The sequence below is a fragment of the Triticum aestivum genome, chromosome 7B (assembly GCF_018294505.1).
Source record: "Triticum aestivum cultivar Chinese Spring chromosome 7B, IWGSC CS RefSeq v2.1, whole genome shotgun sequence".
NCBI classification, from domain to species: domain Eukaryota; kingdom Viridiplantae; phylum Streptophyta; class Magnoliopsida; order Poales; family Poaceae; genus Triticum; species Triticum aestivum.
In genome coordinates this window covers 253,137,516-253,161,913 of record NC_057813.1, presented here as the reverse complement: position 1 = coordinate 253,161,913, position 24,398 = coordinate 253,137,516, and the positions used below count along the sequence as shown (strand labels likewise).

Here is a 24,398-nt window from a genome sequence, read left to right as displayed (position 1 = left end):
TCCTGTGCCATATGCATGTCCGGCATGTCCGATAGCATTACGGCGGTCTTGCCATGGCTTGGCGCCGGCATGACTGGAGGTGTTGTCTGTGGGTTGGTGTCTCCCGCCCCCAAAAGAATCTGGCTCTTCGGCCAAAGCAGGGGCCAGCTTACATAGGCGCTGAGGGTCATCACATCATCTTCGTTGGCCCCAGCGGGTCGAATCGAAGGTAACAACTCGTCGCAGCCTGGCAGCACCCGAACCAGTTCAACCCTATACATGGTGGGTGGCATCGGATTACCGTGGAACATGGGGTTGCTCGGTTGAATGATTCTGCCCTTGGCGACATCGATCAACTCGCTACCCCAAGAAGTGCAGGAGAGTGCATGGAACGTCGGCGGCACCCTGCGAAAATATGTAGGGCGTCAGGGTTGCCCAGTCAAAGGCAAGGAGATGAAGTCATTGGCCGAGAGGCTTAGTTACCATGATGGTGTCGAGCTCGGCTAATGTCGAGGCACCGCCAATGGCGGGCATGCAACTGACGGAGGGGCAGCTTGCTGCCGAGGTGCCGGCCGGCGTACACCCGGGTGCATTAAGCTCCAATGCCCGTGCCGGCGCCGGAGACACCAATACCGCCTCCGCCGGAGACACCAATGGCGCCACCTGCATGTTGTGCGAGTTGCTGGCCGTGAAGCTGGGAACCATGGGCATCCCCTGTTGGCTGCCCGCAATCCACGTCTGCAGTACCTGAATCAAGGTAGGCACAATGGCGAGCGTCATTCCCAGTTGTTGTTGCACTTGCTCTTGGACCATCTCCGGAATCTGCGCCACTTGTGCCTTGAGTTCTCGAACCTGCCGCGACTAGCTTTCCGAGCTGGTCTTTCTCTCCTTTTGCCCACCAGTGTTATAGTATGATGACCATTTTATGGACAAGCCTTTGTCGGCCACACGACTAGCTGGCGACGGCTTACTGAACTTATCCTTGTTTTTCATTACATTCAACGCCCTATTTAAAGTGGTGTCCCAAGGGGAGCTCTGGGACGACCCCGCGCTACTGCTTTCAGTCTCCTGCAGAAGGAATGTGAACCATTTAGAAATTTGGCTTAATTAATTAGAATGCAACCATATGGAGCTAATTACGCGGTGGTGTATTCCTTGCCAAAACACGCTCAAGCGCCTTGGTCTTCGCATCCGTGGTAAGCTCCTTTGTTACCGGGTCCTCCTTGTACCGGGCCCTGACATAGTTCCTGGTCTGCTTGTCATGGTATTTCTCGGAGCGGGGCGGTAGGCCTTGCTTGGCACGCTCTGCGTCCTCCTTGTCACATATAGGTTCGGCCACTCTGTAACCGCCGGGACCGAGTTGGTGGACCCCTAAGTTCGAGTCCCGCATATCTTTCCCCCACTGACTTGATTCCACGGTTGCGCTGCTCTCGCACTTGATCTTGAACTCCTTGTAGTCATCTTCACTGATCGAAGGATTTTTCTCTTTGATCTTCTCATAACTATCACCTTTGTCAACCATTCTCTTCACCGCGCTTCTCCAAGTAGACAGGGTCGTGCTCATCTTCATGAGGGCGGCACTGTTCACTTTATTCCCAGAGAGGCGTGTGTTTGTGATGTCACCAGGGAACTTGTATCATTCGTGTTGCTTCGTGAAGAGGAGGCTGCACAAATTCCCTCGGTCAGGATGCCTTACGTTCTCGGTGTTGATCGAGACGGTGCTCCGGAGAATGCACCCGAGCTGAACCACATACCCCTTGACTAATTCTTTGGGCGTCGTTGGATGCCCCTCGGAGGACACTTCAGTAAATTCCTCCTTGACGGTGCCGAGCATGTTCTGGCGCCGGTCCTTCTGTTGCCTCTTCGGTTGGCTGCCATCTGTGTGTGTGCTGCCATCATCAGTGGTGGCATCCTCGACGGCACCATCAGTGGTGTCATCCCTGACGCCACTAGGGGTTGTGTAGTCAGGATCGGCGTCTTCCGCGGCGTCCTCATAGCGCTGAGGTTCTTCCTCCATCTCCTGGGACAGCTCCCAAAATTGCTTGCCCAAACCGCCGGCCTCATCGTTGTGGGCCATGTTTCACTCTAAATAGGTAAAAAGTTTGGTCAAAAAGTTGGTTATTGTCAAGGAACAAGATCATGGTCTCATCATTGAGGGTTCGTCGACACCGAGGCATCCTAAAAGCTAAGCTTTTATTATTTAGGGTTTGTCGATGCCGAGGCACCCTAAAAGCCTAAGCTTTCATCATTTAGGTTTTTATCGACACTGAGGCACCCTAAAAGCCATGGTTTTATAATTTAGAGTTTGTCGACTCTGAGGCACCCTAAATGCTAAGTTATGTTTTCATCATTTAGGGTTTATCGATGCTGAGGCACCCTAGGTTGACTGATATATATTGGTATCTTCTAATAATATACCCTATCAAGAAAAAGGAAGGAGAATTCTAAGTTAGGCCTAATCACTTGGCTCTGTTGCCACCTATGGTTTAATGCAGCAAGAATAAAGGGGCGGTTGATCCTACTTAATTAAGTACTAAGATACCTCGGCCCATGCATTAGTCGCAAGTACCCCATATGTCCTATTTTTAGCAAAGTCATGCTAAAATTCACGGGAAATTTCAGCATGACCTTTGCTGAAAATAGGACATATGGAGTACCCAAATTTGCTAGAACGAAAGTTAATCGACATTCCGGCAAACTCATGGGCCTCTCGGGGTACCTGCAAAATCATTATCCCCGCGTAATGAAGTCACCAATGGGTCATTTCAGAAGATCACAAGTACAACATCATCACAAGTACAGCAGCAACAGCAGTTGAAGGAAATATGACCTTGAGGCAATAATAAAGTTATTATTTATTTCCTTATTTCATGATAAATGTTTATTATTCATGCTAGAATTGTATTAATCGGAAACATAATACATGTGTGAATACATAGACACACATAGTGTCACTAGTATGCCTCTACTTGACTAGCTCATTAATCAAAGATGGTTAAGTTTCCGAACCATAGACATGAGTTGTCATTAGATTAACAGGATCACATCATTAGGAGAATGATGTGATTGACTTGACCCATTCCGTTAGCTTAGCACTTTATCATTTAGTATGTTGCTATTGCTTTCTTCATGACTTATACATGTTCCTACGACTATGAGATTATATAACTCCCGCTTACTGGAGGAACACTTTGTGTGCTACCAAACGTCACAACATAACTAGGTGATTATAAAGGTGCTCTACAGGTGTCTCCTAAGGTACTTGTTGAGTTGATGTATTTCGAGATTAGGATTTGTCACTCCGATTGTCGAAGAGGTATCTCTGGGCCCTCTCGGTAATGCACATCACTATGAGCCTTGAAAGCAATGTGACTAATGAGTTAGTTGCGGGATGATGCATTACTGAACGAGTAAAAAGACTTGCCGGTAACGAGATTGAACTAGGTATGGTGATACCGACGATCGAATCTCGGGCAAGTATCATACCGATGACAAAGGGAAGAACATATGTTGTTATGCGGTTCGACCGATAAAGATCTTCGTAGAATATGTAGGAGCCAATATGAGCATCCAGATTCCGCTATTGGTTATTGACTGGAGACGTGTCTCGGTCATGTCTACATAGTTCTCGAACTCGTAGGGTCCGGATGCTTAAAGTTCGGTGACGATTTATATTATGAGTTTATGTGTTTTGATGTACCGAAGGTAGTTCGGAGTCCCCGATGAGATTGGGGACATGATGAGGAGTCTCGAAATGGTCGAGACGTAAAGATCGATATATTGGACAACTATATTTGGACTTTGGAATGGTTCCGAGTGTTTCGGGTATTTTTCGGAGTACCAGAGAGTTACGGGAATTCGTATTGGGCCTTAATGGGCCATACGCGAAAGGAGAGAAAGGCCTCGAAGGGTGGCCGCACCCCTCCCCATGGACTGGTCCGAATTGGACTAGGGAGGGGGCGCCCCTTCCTTCCTTCTCCTTTTTCCTTCCCTTCTCCTACTCCCACAAGGAAAGGAGGAGTCCTACTCCCGGTGGGAGTAGGACTCCCCCCTTGGCGCGCCCTCCTCCTTGGCCGGCCGCCTCCCCCCCTTGCTCCTTCATATACGGGGGCAGGGGGGCACCTCTAGACAACAATTTATCATTGATCTGTTAGCCGTGTGCGGTGCCCCCCTCCACCATAGTCCTCCGGCATAATATCGTAGCAGTGCTTAGGTGAAGCCCTACATCGTTAGAACATCATCATCGTCACCACGCCATTGTGCTGATGGAACTCCCCCTCGACACTTGGTTGGATCGGAGTTCGAGGGACGTCATCGAGCTGAACGTGTGCAAGAACTCGGAGGTGTCGTGCTTTCGGTGCTTGATCGGTCGGGTCGTGAAGACATACGACTACATCAACCGTGTTGTGCTAACGCTTCCGCTTTTGGTCTATGAGGTTACGTGGACATACTCTCCCCTCTCGATGTTATGCATCACCATGATCTTTCGTGTGCGTAGGAAATTTGTTGAAATTTCTACATAACCCAACAGTGGCATCCGAGCCAGGTTTTATGTGCAGATGTTATATGCACGAGTAGAACACCAGTGAGTTGTGGGCGATACAAGTCATACTGCTTACCAGCATGTCATACTTTGGTTCGACGGTATTGTTGGATGAAGCGGCCCAGACCGACATTACGCGTACGCTTACGCAAGACTGGTTTTACCACCGTGCTTTGTACACAGGTGACTAGCGGTTGTCAGTTTCTCCAACTTTAGTTGAACCAAGTGTGGCTACGCCCGGTCCTTGAGAAGGTTTAAACAACACTAACTTGACAAACTATCGTTGTGGTTTTGATGCGTAGGTAAGAACGGTTCTTGCTCAGCCCGTAGCAGCCACGTAAAACTTGCAACAGCAAAGTAGAGGGCGTTTAACTTGTTTTTGCAGGGCGTGTTGTGATGTGATATGGTCAAGATGTGATGAGATATAAGTTGTTGTATGAGATGATCATGTTTTGTTGAAGTTATCGGCAAATGGTAGAAGCCTTATGGTTGTCTCTTTATTGCATAAGATGCAAGCGCCAAATAATTGCTTTACTTTATCGCTATGCGATAGCAATACTTGCAAGAGCAATAGTTGGCGAGACGACCAAGTGACGACACATTGATATAGATCAAGATGATGGAGATCATGGTGTCATATGCCGGTGACGATGGACATCATGATAATACTTTGGAGATGGAGATCAAAAGGCACAAGGTGATGATGGCCATATCATGTCACATATTTTGATTGCATGCGATGTTTATCTTTTATACATCTTATTTTGCTTAGTTCGGCAGTAGCTTTATAAGATGATATCTCACTAAATTTCAAGGTATAAGTGTTCTCCCTGAGTATGCACCATTGTGAAAGTCCTTCGTGCTGAGACACCATGTGATTATCAGGTGTGATAGGCTCTACGTTCAAATACAACGGGTGCAAAACAGTTGCACACGCGGAATACTCAGGTTAAACTTGATGAACCTAGCATATACAGATATGGCCTCGGAACACTGGAGATCGAAAGGTCAAGCGTGAATCATATAGTAGATATGATCAACATAGTGATGTTCACCATTGAAAACTACTCCATCTCACGTGATGATCGGACATGGTTTAGTTGATTTGGATGACGTGATCACTTAGATGATTAGGGGGATGTCTATCTAAGGGGGAGTTCTTAAGTAATATGATTAATTGAACTTTAATTTATCATGAACTTAGTCCTGATAGTATTTTGCAAATAAAGTTGTAGATCAATAGCTCGCATTGTTGCTTTCATATGTTTATTTTGATATGTTCCTAGAGAAAACTGTATTGAAAGATGTTAGTAGCAATGATGCGGATTGGATCCGCGATCTGAGGATTGTCCTCATTGCCGCATAGAAGAATTATGTCCTTGATGCACCGCTAGGTGATGGACCTATTCCAGGAGCAGATACAAATGTTATGAACGTTTGGCTAGCTCAATATGATGACTACTTCATAGTTTAGTGCACCATGCTTAACGGCCTAGAATCGGGACTTCAAAGACGTTTTGAACATCATGGGCCATATGAGATGTTCCAGGAGTTGAAGTTAATATTACAAGCAAATACCCGAGTTGAGAGATATAAAGTCTCCAACAAGTTCTATAGCTAAAAGATGGAGAAGAATCGCTCAACTAGTGAGCATGTGCTCAGATTGTCTGGGTTCTACAATCACTTGAATCAAGTGGGAGTTAATCTTCCAGATAAGATAGTGATTGACAGAGTTCTCTAGTCACCATCACCAAGTTACTAGAACTTCGTGATGAACTATAGTATGCAAGGGATGACGAAAACGATTCCCGAGCTCTTCGTGATGTTGAAATCGATGGAGGTGGAAATCAAGAAAAGAGCATCAAGTGTTGATGATTGACAAGACCACTAGTTTCAAGAAAAGGGCAAAGGGAAAGAAAGGGAACTTCAAGTAGAATGACAGGCAAGTTGTCACTCCCACGAACAAGCCCAAAGCTGGACCAAAGCCTGAAACTGAGTGCTTACGCTGCAAAGGAAATGGTCACTGGAAATGGAAATGCCCTAAATATTTGGTGGATAAGAAGGATGGCAAAGTGAACAAGGGTATATTTGATATACAGGTTATTGATGTGTGCCTTACTAGTGTTTATAGTAGCCCCTGAGTATTTGATACTTGATCAGTTGCTAAGATTTGTAACTCGAAACAGGAGTTACAGAATAAACAGAGACTAGTTGAGGGGGAAGTGACGATGAGTGTTGGAAGTAGTTCCATGATTGATATGATCATCATCACACACTCCCCATACTTTCGGAATTAGTGTTAAGCCTAAATAAATGTTATTTGGCATTTGCAATGAGCATGAATATGATTTGATCATGTTTATTGCAATACGGTTATTCATTTAAAGTCAGAGAATAACTGTTGTTCTGTTTACATGAATAAAACCTTCAATGGTCATACACCCAATGAAAACAGTTTGGTGGATCTCAATCGTAGTGATACACATATTCATAATATTGATGCCAAAAGATGCAAAGTTAATAATGATAGTGCAACTTATTTGTGGCACAGCCGTTTGGGTCATATCGGTGTAAAGCGCATGAAGAAACTCCATAAAGATGGATTTTCGGAATCACTTGGTTATGAATCATTTGATGCTTGTGAACCGTGCCTTTTGGGCAAGATGACTAAAACTCCGTTCTTCGGAACAATGGAATGAGGTACTGACTTGTTGGAAATAATACATACCGATGTATGCGGTCCAATGAGTGTTGATGCTCGTGGCGGGTATCGTTATTTTCTGACCTTCACAGATGATTTGAGTAGATATGAGTATATCTACTTGATGGAACATAAGTCTGAAATATTTGAAAAGTTCAAAGAATTTCATAGTGAAGTTGAAAATCATAGTAACAAGAAAATAAAGTTTCTGCGATTTGATCGCCGAGATGAATATTTGAGTTACGAGTTTGGTCTTCAATTAAAACAATGTGGAATAGTTTCACAAACTCATGCCACTTAGAACACCACATCGTAATGGTGTGTCCAAACATCATAACCACACTTTATTAGATATGGTGTGATCTATGATGTCTCTTAGCAATTTACCATTATCATTTTGGGGTTATGCATTAGAGACAGCTTCATTCACTTTAAATAGGGCACCATCAAAATCCATTGAGACGCCGCCTTATGAAGTGTGGTTTGGCAAGAAACCAAAGTTGTCGTTTTTTAAAGTTTGGGGTTGCGATGCTTATGTGAAAAAGTTTCAACCTGATAAGCTCAAACCCAAATCGGTGAAGTGCGTCTTCATAGAATACCCAAAGGAAACTGTTGGGTACACCTTCTATCACAGATCCGAAAGCAAGATATTCGTTGCTAAGATGGATCCTTTCTAGAGAAGGAGTTTCTCTCGAAAGAAGTGAGTGGGAGGAAAGTAGAGCTTGATAAGGTAATTGTACCTTCTCCCGAACTGGAAAGTAGTTCATCACAGAAATTAGTTCCAGTGATTCCTACACCAATTAGTGAGGAAGCTAATGATGATGATCATGAAACTTCAGATCAAGTTACTACAGAACCTCGTAGGTCTTCCAGAGTACGGTCCACACCAGAGTGGTACGGTAATCCTGTTCTAAAAGTCATGTTACTAGACCACGATAAACCTATGAACTATGAGGAAGCAATGATGAGCCCAGATTCCACGAAATGGCTGGAGGCCATGAAATCTGAGATAGGATCCATGTATGAGAACAAAGTGTGGACTTTGGTGGACTTGCCCAATGATCGGCAAGCCATAGAATCTAAATGGATCTTCAAGAGGAAGACAGACGTTGATAGTAGTGTTACTATCTACAAAGCTCGACTTGTCGCAAAAAGGTTTTCAACAAGTTCAAGGTGTTGACTACAATGAGATTTTTCAACTGTAGCGATGCTTAAATCTGTCCGAATCATGTTAGCAATTGCCATATTTTATGAAATCTGGCAAATGGATATCAAAACTACATTAATGTTTTTCTTAAAGAAGAGTTGTATATGATGCAACCAGAAGGTTGTGTCAATCCTAAAGGTGCTAACAAAATGTGCAAGCTCCAGCGATCCATCTATGGACTGGTGCAAGCATCTCGGAGTTGGAATATACGCTTTGATAAGTTGATCAAAGCATATAGTTTTATACGGACTTGCAGTGAAGCCTGTATTTACAATAAAGTGAGTGGGAGCACTATAGCCTTTCTGATAAGTATATGTGAGTGACATATTGTTGATTAGAAATGATGTAGAATTTTTCTAGAAAGCATAAAGAAGTGTTTGGAAGGAGTTCTTTAAAAGAAAGACCTCAGTAAAGCTACTTACATATTGAGCATCAAGATCTATTGAGATAGATCAAGACGCTTGATAAGATTTTCAATGAGTACATACCTTGACAAGATTTTGAAGTAGTTCAAAATGGAACAGTCAAAGAAAAAGTTCTTGCCTGTGTTGTTAAGGTATGAAGTTGAGTAAGACTCAAATCCCGACCACGGCTGAAAGTAGAAAGAGAATGAAAGTTATTCCCTATGCCTCAGTCATAGGTTCTATAAAAGTATGCCATGCTATGGACCAGACCTATTGTATACTATGCCCTGGTTTGGCAAGGGAGTACAATGGTGATCTAGGAGTAGATCACTGGACATTGGTCAAAATTATCCTTATTGGAATAAGGATATGTTTCTCGATTATGGAGGTGACAAGAGGTTCGTCGTAAAGGATTACGTTGACGCAAGATTTGACACTGATCCAGATGACTCTAAGTCTCAATCTGGATACATATTGAAAGTGGGAGCATTTAGCAAGAGTATCTCCTAACAGAGCATTGTATACATTGAATATTTTTGCAAAATACACACGGCTCTGAATGTGACAGACCCGTTGACTAAACTTCTCATACGAGCAAAACATGGTCACACCTTAGTACTCTTTGGGTGTTAATCACATAGCAATGTGAACTAGATTATTGACTCTAGTAAACCCTTTGGGTGTTGGTCACATGATGATGTGAACTATGGGTGTTAATCATATACAGATATGAATATTGGTGTTAAATCACATGGCGATGTGAACTAGATTATTGACTCTAGTGCAAGTGGGAGACTGAAGGAAATATGCCCTAGAGGCAATAATAAAGTTATTATTTATTTCCTTATTTCATGATAAATGTTTATTATTCATGCTAGAATTGTATTAACCGGAAACATAATACATGTGTGAATACATAGACAAACATAGTGTCACTAGTATGCCTCTACTTGACTAGCTCGTTAATCAAAGATGGTTAAGTTTCTTACCCATAGACATGAGTTGTGATTTGATTAATGGGATCACATCATTAGGAGATGATGTGATTGACTTGACACATTTCGTTAGCTTAGCACTTGATCGTTTAGTATGTTGCTATTGCTTTCTTCATGACTTATACATGTTCCTATGACTATGAGATTATGTAACTCCCGCTTACCGGAGGAACACTTTGTGTTCTACCAAACGTCACAACGTAACTGGGTGATTATAAAGGTGCTCTACAGGTGTCTCCGAAGGTACTAGTTGATTTGACGTATTTCGAGATTAGGATTTGTCACTCCGATTGTTGGAGAGGTATCTTCGGGCCCTCTCGGTAATGCACAACACTATAAGCCTTGCAAGCAATGTGACTAATGAGTTAGTTGTGGGATGATGCATTACATAACGAGTAAATATACTTTCCGCTAACGAGATTGATCTAGGTATGATGATGCCGATGATCGAATCTCGGGCAAGTATCATACCGATGACAAAGGGAAGAACCTATGTTGTTATGCGGTTTGACCGATAAAGATCTTCGTAGAATACGTAGGAGCCAATATGAGCATCTAGGTTCCTCTATTGGTTATTGACCGGAGACGTGTCTCGGTCATGTCTACATAGTTCTCGAACACGTAGGGTCCGCACGCTTAAAGTTCGGTGACGATTTATATTATGAGTTTATGTGTTTTGATGTACTGAAGGTAGTTCAGTGTCCCGGATGAGATCGGGGACATGATGAGGAGTCTCGAAATGGTCGAGACGTAAAGATCGATATATTGGACGACTATATTCGGACTTCGGAAAGGTTCCGAGTGTTCCGTGTATTTTTCGGAGTACTAGAGAGTTATGTGAATTCGTATTGGGACTTAATGGGCCATACGGGAAATGAGAGGAAGGCCTCAAAGGGTGGCCGCACCCCTCCGCATGGACTGGTCCGAATTGGACTAGGGAGGGGGGGGGGGCGCCCCCTTCCTTCCTTCTCCTTTTTCCTTCCTTCTCCTACTCCCACAAGGAAAGGAGGAGTCCTACTCCCGGTGGGAGTAGGACTCCCCCCTTGGTGTGCCCTCCTCCTTGGCCGGCCACCTCCCCCCATGCTCCTTTATATACGGGGGCAGGGAGCACCTCTAGACACAACAATTGATCATTCAACTCTTAGCCGTGTGCGGTGCCCCCCTACACCATAGTCCTCCTCGATAATACCGTAGCGGTGCTTAGGCGAAGCCCTGCATCGGTAGAACATCATCATCGTCACCACGCCGTCGTGCTGACGAAACTCTCCCTCGACACTCGGCTGGATCGGAGTTCGAGGGACGTCATCGAGCTGAACGTGTGCAAGAACTCGGAGGTGCCGTGCTTTCGGTGCTTGATCGGTCGGGTCGTGAAGACGTACGACTACATCAACCGCGTTGTGCTAACGCTTCCGCTTTTGGTCTACGAGGGTACGTGGACACACTCTCCCCTCTCGTTGCTATGCATCACCATGATCTTGCGTGTGCGTAGGAATTTTTTTGAAATTACTACATAACCCAACAGCAGTGAATACAAGCATAACAGTAGCAGCAGCAGGTTTATTCTTCTGCTTCATAAACACTAATTGTCTAATTGAGCAATACATCGACAATGTGAACAAATAAAAACACAAACTACACCTACATATTTGGGTACCTCTATGGTAGTAACATGCCATGCTCGGCCTAGAGCCACTGCAGCACGATGAACCCCTGAAACGGTATACTATGAGAACCCAGTGACCATATAAACATCTAAATTTATATATTCTAAGCATTCATGGCAGTTCTAGCTACAACATCAAAATAAAGGATAGATAGGTCAGACAACTGATAGCAAAACTGTGAAAAGCAAAGGTACTTAGGATTTAATAAGGTGGATAATTTATGCAAAAAAAAAGGAATGTTTCAGACTATAGTGTTGCCTCGTTTAATTAACTACTGTCAACAACACAAGTAAAATGCAAAGACCATCAAGGGCTTGAATGTTACTAGTGAGGCCAGTCCCCCCCTGCTAAGCCATGTCCACCATTTTACAAGCTCAAAATCAAACCACATTGGTGGTAACTACTCACTAGGTATCTAAATAATCCCAGAGAATACTGTACTTGTTGGGGAACGTAGCAGAAATTCAAAATTTTCCTACGAGTCACCAAGATCTATCTATAGAGAGACTAGCAACGAGGGGAAGGAGAGTGCATCTACATACCCTTGTAGATCGCTAAGCGGAAGCGTTCAAGAGAACAGGGTTGAAGGAGTCGTACTCGTCGTGATCCAAATCACCGGAGATCCTAGTGCCGAACGGATGGCACCTCTACGTTCAACACACATACAGCCCGGTGACGTCTCCCATGCCTTGATCCAGCAAGGAGAGAGGGAGAGGTTGAGGAAGACTCCATCCAGCAGCAGCACAACGGTGTGGTGGTGATGGAGGAGCGTGGCAATCCTGCAGGGCTTCGCCAAGCACCGAGGGAGAGGAGGAGGACTTGGGAGAGAGGAAGGGCTGTGCCAGAACTTGGGGTGCGGCTGCCTTCACACCCCTCCACTATTTATAGGTGGGGGAGAGGGGGCCGGCCCCCCTAGATCTCATCTAGGGTTGGGGCGGCGGCCAAGGGGGGAGGAGTGCCTCCCAAGTCAAGTGGAGGCCCTCCCCCTTAGGGTTTCCCCTCTCCCATGCGCATGGGCCTTGGGGGGGATGGTGCACCTGGCCCATTAAGGCTAGGGCACCCCCTACAGCCCATGCTGCTGTATTGGACGTGGTGGAACAATTTCTGGAACTCCGGAATCCTCCGGAACCTTCTGGAAGCTTCCCGGTACAATACCAAAAAACCCGAACTTTTCCCGGAACCCGAACAACAACTTTCCATATATAAATCTTTACCTTTGGACCATTCCGGAACTCCTCGTGACGTCCGGGATCTCATCCGGGACTTCAAACAACATTCGGTAACCACATACATCTATTCCCTATAACCCTATCGTCATCGAACCTTAAGTGTGTAGACCCTACGGGTTCGGGAACCATGCAGACATGACCGAGACGTTCTCTGGTCAATAACCAACAGCGGGATCTGGATACCCATGTTGACTCCCACATGTTCCACGATGATCTCATCAGATGAACCACGATGTCAAGGACTCAATCAATCCCGTATACAATTCCCTTTGTCTAGCGGTATTGTACTTGCCCGAGATTCGATCGTCGGTATGCCGATACCTTGTTCAATCTCGTTACCGGCAAGTCTCTTTACTCGTTCCGTAACACATCATCCCGTGATCAACCCGTTGGTCACATTGTGCACATTATGATGATGTCCTACCAAGTGGGCCCAGAGATACCTCTCCGTTACACGGAGTGACAAATCCCAGTCTCGATTCGTGCCAACCTAACAGACACTTTCGGAGATACCCGTAGTGCACCTTTATAGCCACCCAGTTACGTTGTGACGTTTGGTACACCCAAAGCATTCCTACGGCATCCGGGAGTTGCACAATCTCATGGTCTAAGGAAAAGATACTTGACATTAGAAAAGCTTTAGCATACGAACTACACGATCTTTGTTCTAGGCTTAGGATTGGGTCTTGTCCATCACATCATTCTCCTAATGATGTGATCCCATTATCAACGACATCCAATGTCCATGGTTAGGAAATTGTAACCATCTATTGATCAACGAGCTAGTCAACTAGAGGCTTACTAGGGACATGGTGTTGTCTATGTACCCACACATGTATCTGAGTTTCCTATCAATACAATTATAGCATGGATAATAAAAGATTATCATGAACAAGGAAATATAATAATAATAACTAATTTATTATTGCCTCTAGGGCATATTTCCAACAGTACTGCCACATCAATGCTCTATGTTCTGCTGTGTTGCTAATCATGTCATGAAAGTAAAACATTTCAAAGTCCATATGTTACACCACATGTGCGTCACAGATCAAGTGCTTGTAGCATCTTCATATCCCAATGAGCTAGAGATACACAAAACTGCACTAGAACACCTATTAGGATATGCTGACTCAAAGTACATCATATACATGGGCATAGAAAGGTACATGGTCCAGAAAATGGAATCATTCTCAGGACAAGGACCTTTGGTTCTCGCTGGTTACGGTAATCCAAGAGAACACTAGGCTAATGAACAAATGCCCTATATTCTGGCACGTTACTAATGCATCAGAAAATATATAGAAGTAACTATAGTCTAGAGCACTGGACATAAGAAAGGCATTTGCTTCTTCAATCAGTAGAGCACAGTGCAGCCAGTAGCATAAGATTTACAGACAACTGACAGCAAAACTATCAAAATCAAAGGTACTTAGGATTTAAGGTGGATAATTTGTGCAAAAAAAACAAGGAATGTTTCAGACTACAACCAACAACAACACTGGTAACTAGTTTGTGCACTGGTAACTCGTTTTTTTCAGCAACCAACAACAACACCGATCAGGGAGCTGCCTGCTTATTTCTAAAAGAGAAGGAAAATTCTGTTTGCTCGTAAACTTGCTGGAGGCTACAAAACTAGTGTAGTTGTCACTGTTCTACACACACTTAGTTCCAATTCATGACCATTTCAAGTTAAATGTTCTTCCTGTCTTCCAGGCCCATCTAAGCATGTCCGTCCACTCAATAACTCTGCGACTACTTCTAATGGAGGAGAGGAGGAGCAGCAGAGGTGGCTACTCACATCTGCTTCTGGTGGGTGTTGAGGTAGGACTTCTCGCAGTACTCGGAGGCGGAGTAGAGCTGCGGCCGCAGGTTCTTGAGCTCCTGCATCAAGCATGGCCACAACGCTTAGTTTATCTACCACAGACAGTTCAGTTTAATTTACAAAGGACTAAGCACAAAGTTCAATGTCGAAAAAGACTAAACTTTTAATGAAGTGACGAGGTTCAACACAAGTCAAAGGACTGACCACTAGATTCATGTGAGGGAGCACACAATTTTAAAATCAGCACAACTACAAAACCTACACATTGACAGCCACCAGTGAATCACATTGTATTTGACCTCACTACACAAAAGTGCAACTAAGATTCATTTCACGGGCTTTTAGAGAGTACTACCCCTCGAGCAATGATCCCAGTACCATCCTGGAGTGTGTATAGGTGAAAGCAAACACTGGAGGGTGAGTGTCCATACAATTCACTACATGTTGATAAAAAACAATTAAATAGCCACCTAAATTACAACCAATATTTGAAGGCTACTGGAGCTACAATTAGAAGAGACAGGCAGACAAACAAACTCCATGACAGAGCCAACTAGGAGAGGAGAAGGATGGCCATGGAGGCACCCAGCCTCATCGATGGACGCAGTGAGCTGCTGCAAAATGGAGCAATGGCCACTGGGTGTGGGACAAGGAGCAAGAAGATTCGGCCCTAGGGTTTGCAGGGGAGGAGATGGAGAAATGGAGAAGAGGGTAGGAATCACCTCGAACCGGCGGAGGAGGACGTCGATGTTCTCGCGGCGGTGGGGCGTTGAAGATCTGGCGGCGAGGTTCCTCCTCTTGGTGGCGGCAGGGCTCCTCCCCTCGGTGGCGGCGGTGGCCTCTTCCCCTTGGTGGCGGCGGGGATCCTCCTCTCCTTGTGGAGGCGGGGCTCCTCCTCTCCTTGTGGCAGCGGCGGTCGTCGGAGCGGGCGCGGGGGTCGTCGGAGCGGGTGTGGAGCGGGCGCGGGGGTCGTCGGGGCGGGTGTGGCGTGGGAGGGAAGGGGGATCGGGCGAATGGGGGATTAGCTAGAGGGGGAAGGTTAGTAATGGCGCACCCCTAGCGGTGCGCCATTAGTAAAAAAATGATAGCAATGGTGGACCTCCTGACAGTGCGCCATTAGTAATCTTTTATTTTGCATAGCAATGACGCACCGCTAGGGTAATTTTTTTAGGACTTATTGTTGCCTAGCGGAGGGCCGGCAACGGCGGCTTGAACCCTAGGTCTCGCTGGGGGGGGAGGGAGGGGGTGGGTGGTGCGCTCGGCCGATTCCGTTTGGGGCAACCGAGCAAGGAGACAGGGGAGGGTGTCGGGGTCGTCGGTGATGGAGCGGGGGAGGGTGCAGGGGGTCATCGGCGGTGGTGGAGCGGGGGAGGGTGCGGGGGGTCGTCGACGGCGAGGGGGATCCAGCGAGGGGGATAGCGATCGAGATGGAGGGATCTGCCGCGGGGGGGGGGGGGGGGGCTCCATAAGTAATTTTTTTATTTTTAGTTGCGTCTAATAATTTTTTAGAAAATAACGATCAAATTTGAAAACATTTATGAATGTGAAAAAATATGATCAAATTTGTTATTTGAAAATATTTATGAATATGAAAAAATATCATCAAATTTGTTATTTCAAAATATCATCAAATTTGTTATTTAAAAATATCATCAGTATCTTTTTTGAATTTTTAGTTGCATTCATTTGTGAATTGGTAAAACATTTATGAATATGAAAAAATATCATCAAATTTGAAAAAATATTCATGAATTCAAAAAGTGCCCATGAAATTTAAAAATATTCATGAGTTCAAAAAATATTAACAAATTCAATACTTTTTGCGAGTTAGAAATTCAATACCATAATAAACATAAATAAATATTCATGAGGACACTAGAACAGAAGAAATATTATTTCAATATGTCGAAATACAATCGAGAAATGAAGGCCACAATTTAAATACAATCGATCTTAGCTAGCTATCTGTTCACAATCTTCTTGCCCTTATTTTTCGTAAATGGAGTTCTTCTCTTGAAGGACGTCCTTTAGGTAGGGTGGTCCTGCTTCTTCTTGTGGTGTATGCTATTACTTCATCATCATCGTCATGTTCCATCTTCGGGTCGCCGTACTTGTCGAAGTCTTGCTCATTGGCGACTCCATCCATTCCAATGATCTTCCTTTTGCCTCTCCTCACGACAACACGACTGGGCTTTGACGGGTCGGTAATGAAGAAGCATTGGTCCACTTGGGAAGCCAGTACCCATGGCTCATTTTTCGCGGTGACGTTTGCGCCCGCGGTCTTGGATTTGGCTTCGGGTATAACCATGCTGGTGAAATACCAATCTTCTTTTAGGACGCTCTTGGCCCATCTAACACAGAACATCGAGACCTTCTCTCCAGCGTAGCTCAGCTCCCAGATCTCCTCGATCCTTCCGTAGTATCTGTCCTTGTCGTTACCGGTGTAGGATTCCATCGTTACCCCAGAGTTCTGATAACCATTGCCCTTCATGTCCTTTCCCTCGGTGTAGAATATGTAGCCATTGATATCATACGCCTCATATGTCATCAGGTTGTGCTCGGCGCCATGTGACAAGGCGAATATGAGTTGTTCTTCCGTGGAAGAATCCTCATGTAAAGGGTACGACAGAAGCTTCTGCTTGAACCAACGCGTGAAACATGAGTTGTGCTCTTTGATTATATCTCCGTCCGTCCTCTGTTGGCCTCGGTCCTTGTATGTCTTCTCAATAAAGGTTTTGTGCTCTACCACCCAAGGATCGACCACATCTATGTGTTGTAGCGCAACTAGGTTTGCTCTTTCAAAGTTGGCGAGTCGGCCCTTGAAGTTGACATGCATTTCGTGGCGACCCTCACGGTGACCCCATCCAGCGAGCCTGCCGAGGTGCCTGTTGACGGGTAGACCAACGGGGTTCTCGATGCCTAGATAATTCGTGCGATAGGAGATGCACTCTTTGGTCAGAAAGCCCCTGGCTATGCTTCCCTTTGGATATGACATGTTGCGAACGTATCCTTTGATGAGACCATTCATCCTTTCGAACGACATCATGATGTGCAGGAACGTCGGCCCGAGTTGGATGATATCCTCCATGATATGGACCAGCAGATGCACCATAACATCGAAGAATGCGGGCGGGAAGTACATCTCAAGATCGCATAGTATCACCATGATCTCTTCGTGTAGCCTTCTGAGTTGCCTCACGCCAACCGACTTCCGAGAGATGACATCGAAAAAGTTGCATAGGCCAAATAGCATTTCACGGACGTGCGCGTCCATGATCCCACGGATTGCAACTGGAAGTATCTGCATCATCAGCATGTGACAGTCGTGAGACTTCATCCCGCTGAACTTCTGCTTCGGTGAGTCTAGGTATCTGCTTATCTTCCCCGTGTAACCGTAAGGAAGTTTTACTCCTACGAAGCAGGTGCAAAACTTATCGATCTCCTCCTGACTTAGAGTGAAGCACGCGGGAGGGAAGTCATTTCCGGTCTTCTAGCCTTTTTGCCTTTGTGACGACTTTCTGTGTCCTGCTTCGCCTCATCATCATCATCATTAGCGTGAAGCTCCTCCCTGATGCCCATTGATTTCAAGTCTGCCCTTGCTTTCGGCCCATCTTTGGTCCTCTCTGGCATGTTGAGAAGGGTACCGAGCAGACTCTCGCACACGTTCTTCGTGATATGCATGACATCAAGGCTATGAGGCACACGATGGATCTTCTAGTACGACAAGTCCCAGAAAATAGACCTCGTTTCCCATACCTTCAACAGCGGCTTTGGCGCCTTTCGCTTCTTTCCCCGCTCTGGCGCCTTTTGCTTCTTTCCCGGCAGTGGGCAATCTTTCCAATTTTTCAACATCTCGTCTATTTCCTCGCCGCTCCTCGTACGCGGGCGTCTTCGGGGTTCGGTTTCACCATCGAACATATCCTTGCGTTTCCTCCATGAGTCATCGTCGCGAATCCACCTTCAATGTCCCATGAACACGGTTTTCAAAGACCTGGGATCTCTATCTAGCTAGCGATACATTGTATCATCCATGCACCTGATGCATCCAGAAAATCCGTGGACCACCTGCCCCACGACATATCCATAACCGAGATAGTCCTGCACCATCGTTGCGGCTCTCAAGGGAAATATTCTTTCTCTGCGGTGTCCCATGTATTGGCTGACATTTTCCACAACGTGTCTAGCTCCTCTTTCAGCAGCCCCAGATACAGATTGATGTCGTTCCCTGGTTGTTTTGGCCCTTCAATTAACATACTCATGTGAATGTACTTCCTGTTCATGCACAACCAGGGGGGAAGGTTGTACATCCACACAAACACTGGCAAGGTGCTATGTGTGCTTCTCTGGCTGCCAAATGGATTAACTCCATCGGTGCTCGCGCCCAGCATGATGTTCCTTGGATCGTTCCCAAATTTTGGGTATTCGAAGTTCAACGCTTGCCACTGGCTCGCATCCTTAGGGTGACTCAACATCTTGTCTTTTTTATTTATCTCCGGATCATTTCCGTCATCTTCTCGCTTCTTCTCCTCCCTATCCGTGTGCCAACGCAGGAGCTTTGCTACCTTAGGGTCCGCGAAATACCGCTGCAGACGAGGAGCGATCAGTAAGTACAACACCACTTTTATAGGAGCTTTCTTCCTCTTCTTGTATCGAGTGACACCGCACACCGGACATATGGTAGACTCCGCGTGCTCGTCCCGATAAATGATGCAATTGTTCATGCACACATGGTATTTCACGTGTGGTAAATCCAGAGGACACACGATTTTCTTCGCCTCCTCGAAACTGGTCAGGCACTTGTTCCCCTTGGGAAGACGTTCGTGCCAGAATGGCATGTTCTCGTCGAAGCATGCGTCGGTCATTTTGTGTTTTATCTTCATCTCCAGAGCCATGAGCATTACTTTTAGGCAGGTATCCTCGGGCCTGCATCCTTCATACAATGGAGTAACTGCGTCTATCTCCAGTTTATCCAGCTTGGCTTTCTCTCGGGTGGCAGCTCTTGCATTATCCGTCTGCTTGAGAAGCAGCTCTTGAATATGCGGGTCCTGCACCCAGCCCATCGATGGTCTATCGTCGTCTGCTCCGGCATGTTTATATTCATGATCATGCCCTTCGTCTACTCTGGCGTCTTCCTCATCATCATGTCCGGCATCTTCTACATGATGACTGTGTACTGCATCTACTTTGTGATCATGTCCTGTAGATTCTTCGTATCCTCACCCGCCCTCGCCGCGGTTGTCTTGCTCATGCCCTTCCTCATTTCTTGCCCGACCCTCATTGACGACTTCATAATCATCTTCATCACCTTGCCACCAATATCCATCCATGAAACCACGCAAGAGCAGGTGGTCCCGCACCTGTACGGAATCTGGGTCCATAAGGCTCCTCAGATCACATCTTTGACACGGACATCTTATCTCCGTCTCGTTCTTTAAAGCATCTCGGCATTTGCGGAGCTCAAAAACCTATTCATGATGCCTTCGGTCATCGTGCGGACCATGGTCGCCTGCGGGGTAGAGCAAAACGATATTTTAGAACCAAGAAAAAATTTGGCATGACTTTGCCTAAAAATAGGACTGAAAAGAATGCATAGTGCAAAATTCTTGCCAAAATGGAAATGAATCAACATTCCGGCAAAATATTGGCAACTATCGCATTTCAAATACCAGTACCTGCAAACACAAACATATATGCAACACCACAAACATATGCAACACCACAAACATACATAGATCTAGCTAGGCCATAAAAAGTGCATGTGCACGTTGTTGGAGGGAGAAAAAAGTAGATCTACAATATAAAGAAAGCTTTCCCCTTACTTACCTAACAAAAAAGGTAATTTAACCACTTAATTTGGATGAATCTATGGTGCAAATGAAGTGAGGAAGAGGAGGCAGCCGAGACAAGCTTGGAGGAGGAGGTGGAGAGAATGAAGTGGGGAAAGTGAGTGTGGTAGGTGGCTGTCCAAAAATATCTAGTTGGTCCCAGGTTACTAATGGCGCACCACCTACAAATGTGCCATTAGTAACCCTGGTTACTAATGGTGCACCAGCTGGTGGTGCACCATTACTAGTTTTGTAAAAAAAAGTTAGTAGTGGCGCACCATATGTGTGGTGCGCCATTAGTAGTTTGAACTAGTAATGGCGCACTATACACTGGTGCAACATTACTAGTTTTGAAAAAAGTAGAAAAAATTGTTAGTAGTGGCGCACGCGGTGAGTGGTGCACCATTACTAGTTAAAACTAGTAATGGCGCACTCTGCCATGGTGCGCCATTAGTATTTTTGGAAAAAAAAGTTTTTTAGTAGTGGCGCACCAACACATGGTGCGCCACTGCTATATAGTAGTGGCGCACCACATGTCTGGTGGGCCATTAATGTCCATATTATCTATAGCCCTTTTCCTAGTAGTGCTGAGGCAATCCCTGAGCCAATTGAGCCAACTCCTGAGCCTATTCCTAAACCCACTCCGAAGAAGAGGGGAGGGGCGTTCTATTTCTCAGTCCGGAAGATATACAAAGAGACAAAGAAATCAATGAAAGAAAAAGGTATTAAAGCTGAAGATGTTAAGAATTTACCACCTATTGAAGAAATACATGGTATTAATATGCCGCCTGTTGAAGAACCACATTGTCTTGATAACCCAAGATAGGTAGTAAAGGTAAATTCTCTCTATAGATATGATAAAGTTGAAATTCCTTCCACTAAATTTCATAGCCCATGCTTAGATGAATTTGATGACTTTATGGCTAGACAAGAAAGTTTTAATGCTTATGTTTGTAGAGAATTAAAGAATAATTCTTTCGAGATATGATGCTTGAGTGATTATATGGCTAGAGTTAAAGGTGAACTTAAACTCATTAGCGAATATGCTTCTATGGTTACCACTCAAGCTGAGCAAGTACTTAAAGCTCAAAGTGATTTGCTTGATGAATTAGATAATAAAAACGACTTTGCTGTTATAGTGGTTACTAGAACTGGTACAATGACTCATGAACCTTTGTATCCTGAAGGCCACCCTAAGAGAATCAAGTAGGATTCTCAGAGAAATAAATTAGAGAGGCACCTAATTCTTCCAAAAAGAAAAAAAATGATAGGACTTTGCATGCTTCTAGTGAACCTGTTGTAGATCCACCTGAGAATCCCAATGATATTTCTATTTCTGATGTCGGAAGACAATCAGGTGATGAACATGAACCTAGTGAAAATGTTAATGATAATGTTCATGTTGATGCTCAAACTAGCAATAATAATGAAGTAGAGATTGAACCTGCTGTTGATCTTGATAACCCACAATCAAAGAATCAACGTTATGATAAGAGTGGTTTTGTTGGTAGGAAGCACGGTAAAGAAAGAGAACCATGGGTTCAGAAACCCATGCCATTTCCTCCTAAACCATCCAAGACAAAGGATGATGAGGATTTTGAGTGCTTTGCTGAAATGATTAGACCTATCTTCTTGCGCATGCGCTTAACTGATATCCTTAAATTAAATCCTTATGCTAAGTACATGAAGGATATCATTACAAATAAAAGAAAGATACCGGAAGCTGAAATTTCCACCATGCTTGCTAATTATACTTTTAAGGGTGGAATACCAAAGAAACTTGGAGACCCAGGGGTACCAACTATAGCATGCTCCATTAAAAGAAATTATGTTAAAACTGCTTTATGTGATCTTGGAGCCAGTGTTAGTGTTATGCCTCTCTCTTTATATCATAGACTTGAATTGAATAAGCTGACACCTACTAAAATATCTTTGCAAATGGCTGATAAATCAACTGCCATACCTGTTGGTATTTGCGAGGATGTGCCTGTTGTGGTTGCAAATGTCACTATCTTAACGGACTTTGTTATTCTTGATATTCCTGAGGATGATAGTATGTTGATTATCCTTGGTAGACCCTTTTTGAATACTGCAGGGGCTGTTATTGATTGCTACAAAGGCAATGTCACTTTTCATGTTAATGGTAATGAGCGTACGGTACACTTTCCGAGGAAACAACCTCAAGTTCATGGCATCAATTCTATTGGAAAAAACCCAACTATCATTATTGGAGGTTTTCAATTTCCTATTCCTACTGTCAAGAAAAAAATATGATATTATTATTGTTGGGGATGTTCATATCCCCATTGAGGTAACCTAGTGTTATTTGAAATTTCTCCGGTTCCATGTTATTCGGAATGAGCTTGTTAACAAGACTTGATCAACCTTGTTAGTGGATTCATTTTGATGATCATGAGATGGATGAAACTAGAAGGCACAACCTTCTGTACCCTCTTTTTACTTTCTATTATTTAGAATAAATAAAGCAAAAATAGTATTATCTGTCTATTTTCTGAATTATCCATGCAATAAAAAAATATCCCAAAAATAAAAGTGCTCCAATTGCCCTGCAAATTTAGTATGATTTTTTATGGATTATTTGAGAATTTTAGGCACTGAAAACACTTCATGGGGGCAAGCACCTGGCCACGAGGGTGGAGGGCGCGCCCACACCCCCTGGGTGCGCCCCCCTGTCTCATTGACCCACGGTCGCCCCCCTCCACTTATTCCTGCACCCACACACTCCATCTTCTTCCCAAAAAATCCCCATCCATCTCAAGCACGAGTTCTAGCTCATTTTGCTGTGATTTTCGATCTCCTTGCTCAAAGCTCCATTCACAAAACTACTTTGGGAGATTGTTATTTGGTATGTGACTCCTCCATTGGTCCAATTAGTTTTTGTTCTAGTGCTTTATTCATTGCAAATTTTTGCTGCATAGGTGCCCCTGTTCTTGAGCTTGGATGTTAAATTTATGAGGTCCCAGGCAATTCTAATGCATGATATAGGCTCTAGGCACTTGTAGGAGTAGTTGCTACCAATCTTGTTTAGTTTTATTCAGTTTATTTTGAAGTTACTAAGGTATGTCTAGGAGAATGTCTAGGAGAATGTACCAAGGTGGTTCCTCAACAAAGAGAGGACCCAGGCGTGCTATGCGTGAGCAAGATGATGAACCACCAAGGGACGCAGAAGTGCGAGCTTGTGAGTGGCCATAGAGATGAGTTTATGGTAAAAGCATGCATCAAGGATGAATTTGATGCATATGTGCGTAATGCCAATCTTGAGGACTTCTTACAAGATAAGTGTCCTCAGTACTACCAATTGACTGATTCATTTGTGAGAAGGTTTAAATATAAATCTTCACGTAATTCTCAGAGTGTCCTATTTGATATTTATGATAAATCTTATACCATGGACTTAGAAGATTTTACAACTGCTTGCAAAGTCCCGCAGTGGGGCAATGTTAATGACTCCCACAGATCTGAATATAAAGACTTTCTAGCTAATATTATTGTGGGGGAATCTAGGGATATAGCACAAGCTACCATAGGGAGCATTCATTTTCCTGCTATACATTATTTTGCTCTCTTCATTGTAGATGCATTAATGGTAAATATGAAGCATGTCACATGTGTGTCCCTGATCTTTGTGTCCTCAAGAGTGCTGTGTTAGGAAATAAAGATTACAACTTGGGGGCAATAGTTGCACGTAGGTTGGATAATAATGGTATGTCTGGAGATTTATTTGGAGGGATTTATGCGACCCGTGTTGCTAATTATCTTGGTATAGCCCCACGAGAGGGGGATACGGAGTTGCTTCCTGCTTATTTAGATTATGACGCGATGGTCAAACATCATTTTCTTTTGAGGAATGAACAATTCCTCCAGTATCGACTAATCTTTGCCTGACGTAGCTCTGTCCATGTTACTCTCCTTGATCCTTTCCTTTTTGATTACCAGGCAAAACGAAGATATGTTGTTACCAGGAGGAGGCAGCTGAGGGGAGAGCGGAGGCTGCTCGCCAACATG

At 44.5% G+C, this 24,398-nt stretch overlaps 1 pseudogene; it reads right to left on the bottom strand.

The window, feature by feature from the left end:
* Positions 1 to 14,519: 14,519 nt before the first annotated feature.
* Positions 14,520 to 24,398, bottom strand: part of LOC123157878 (denticleless protein homolog) — a 78,168-nt pseudogene continuing 68,289 nt past the window's right edge.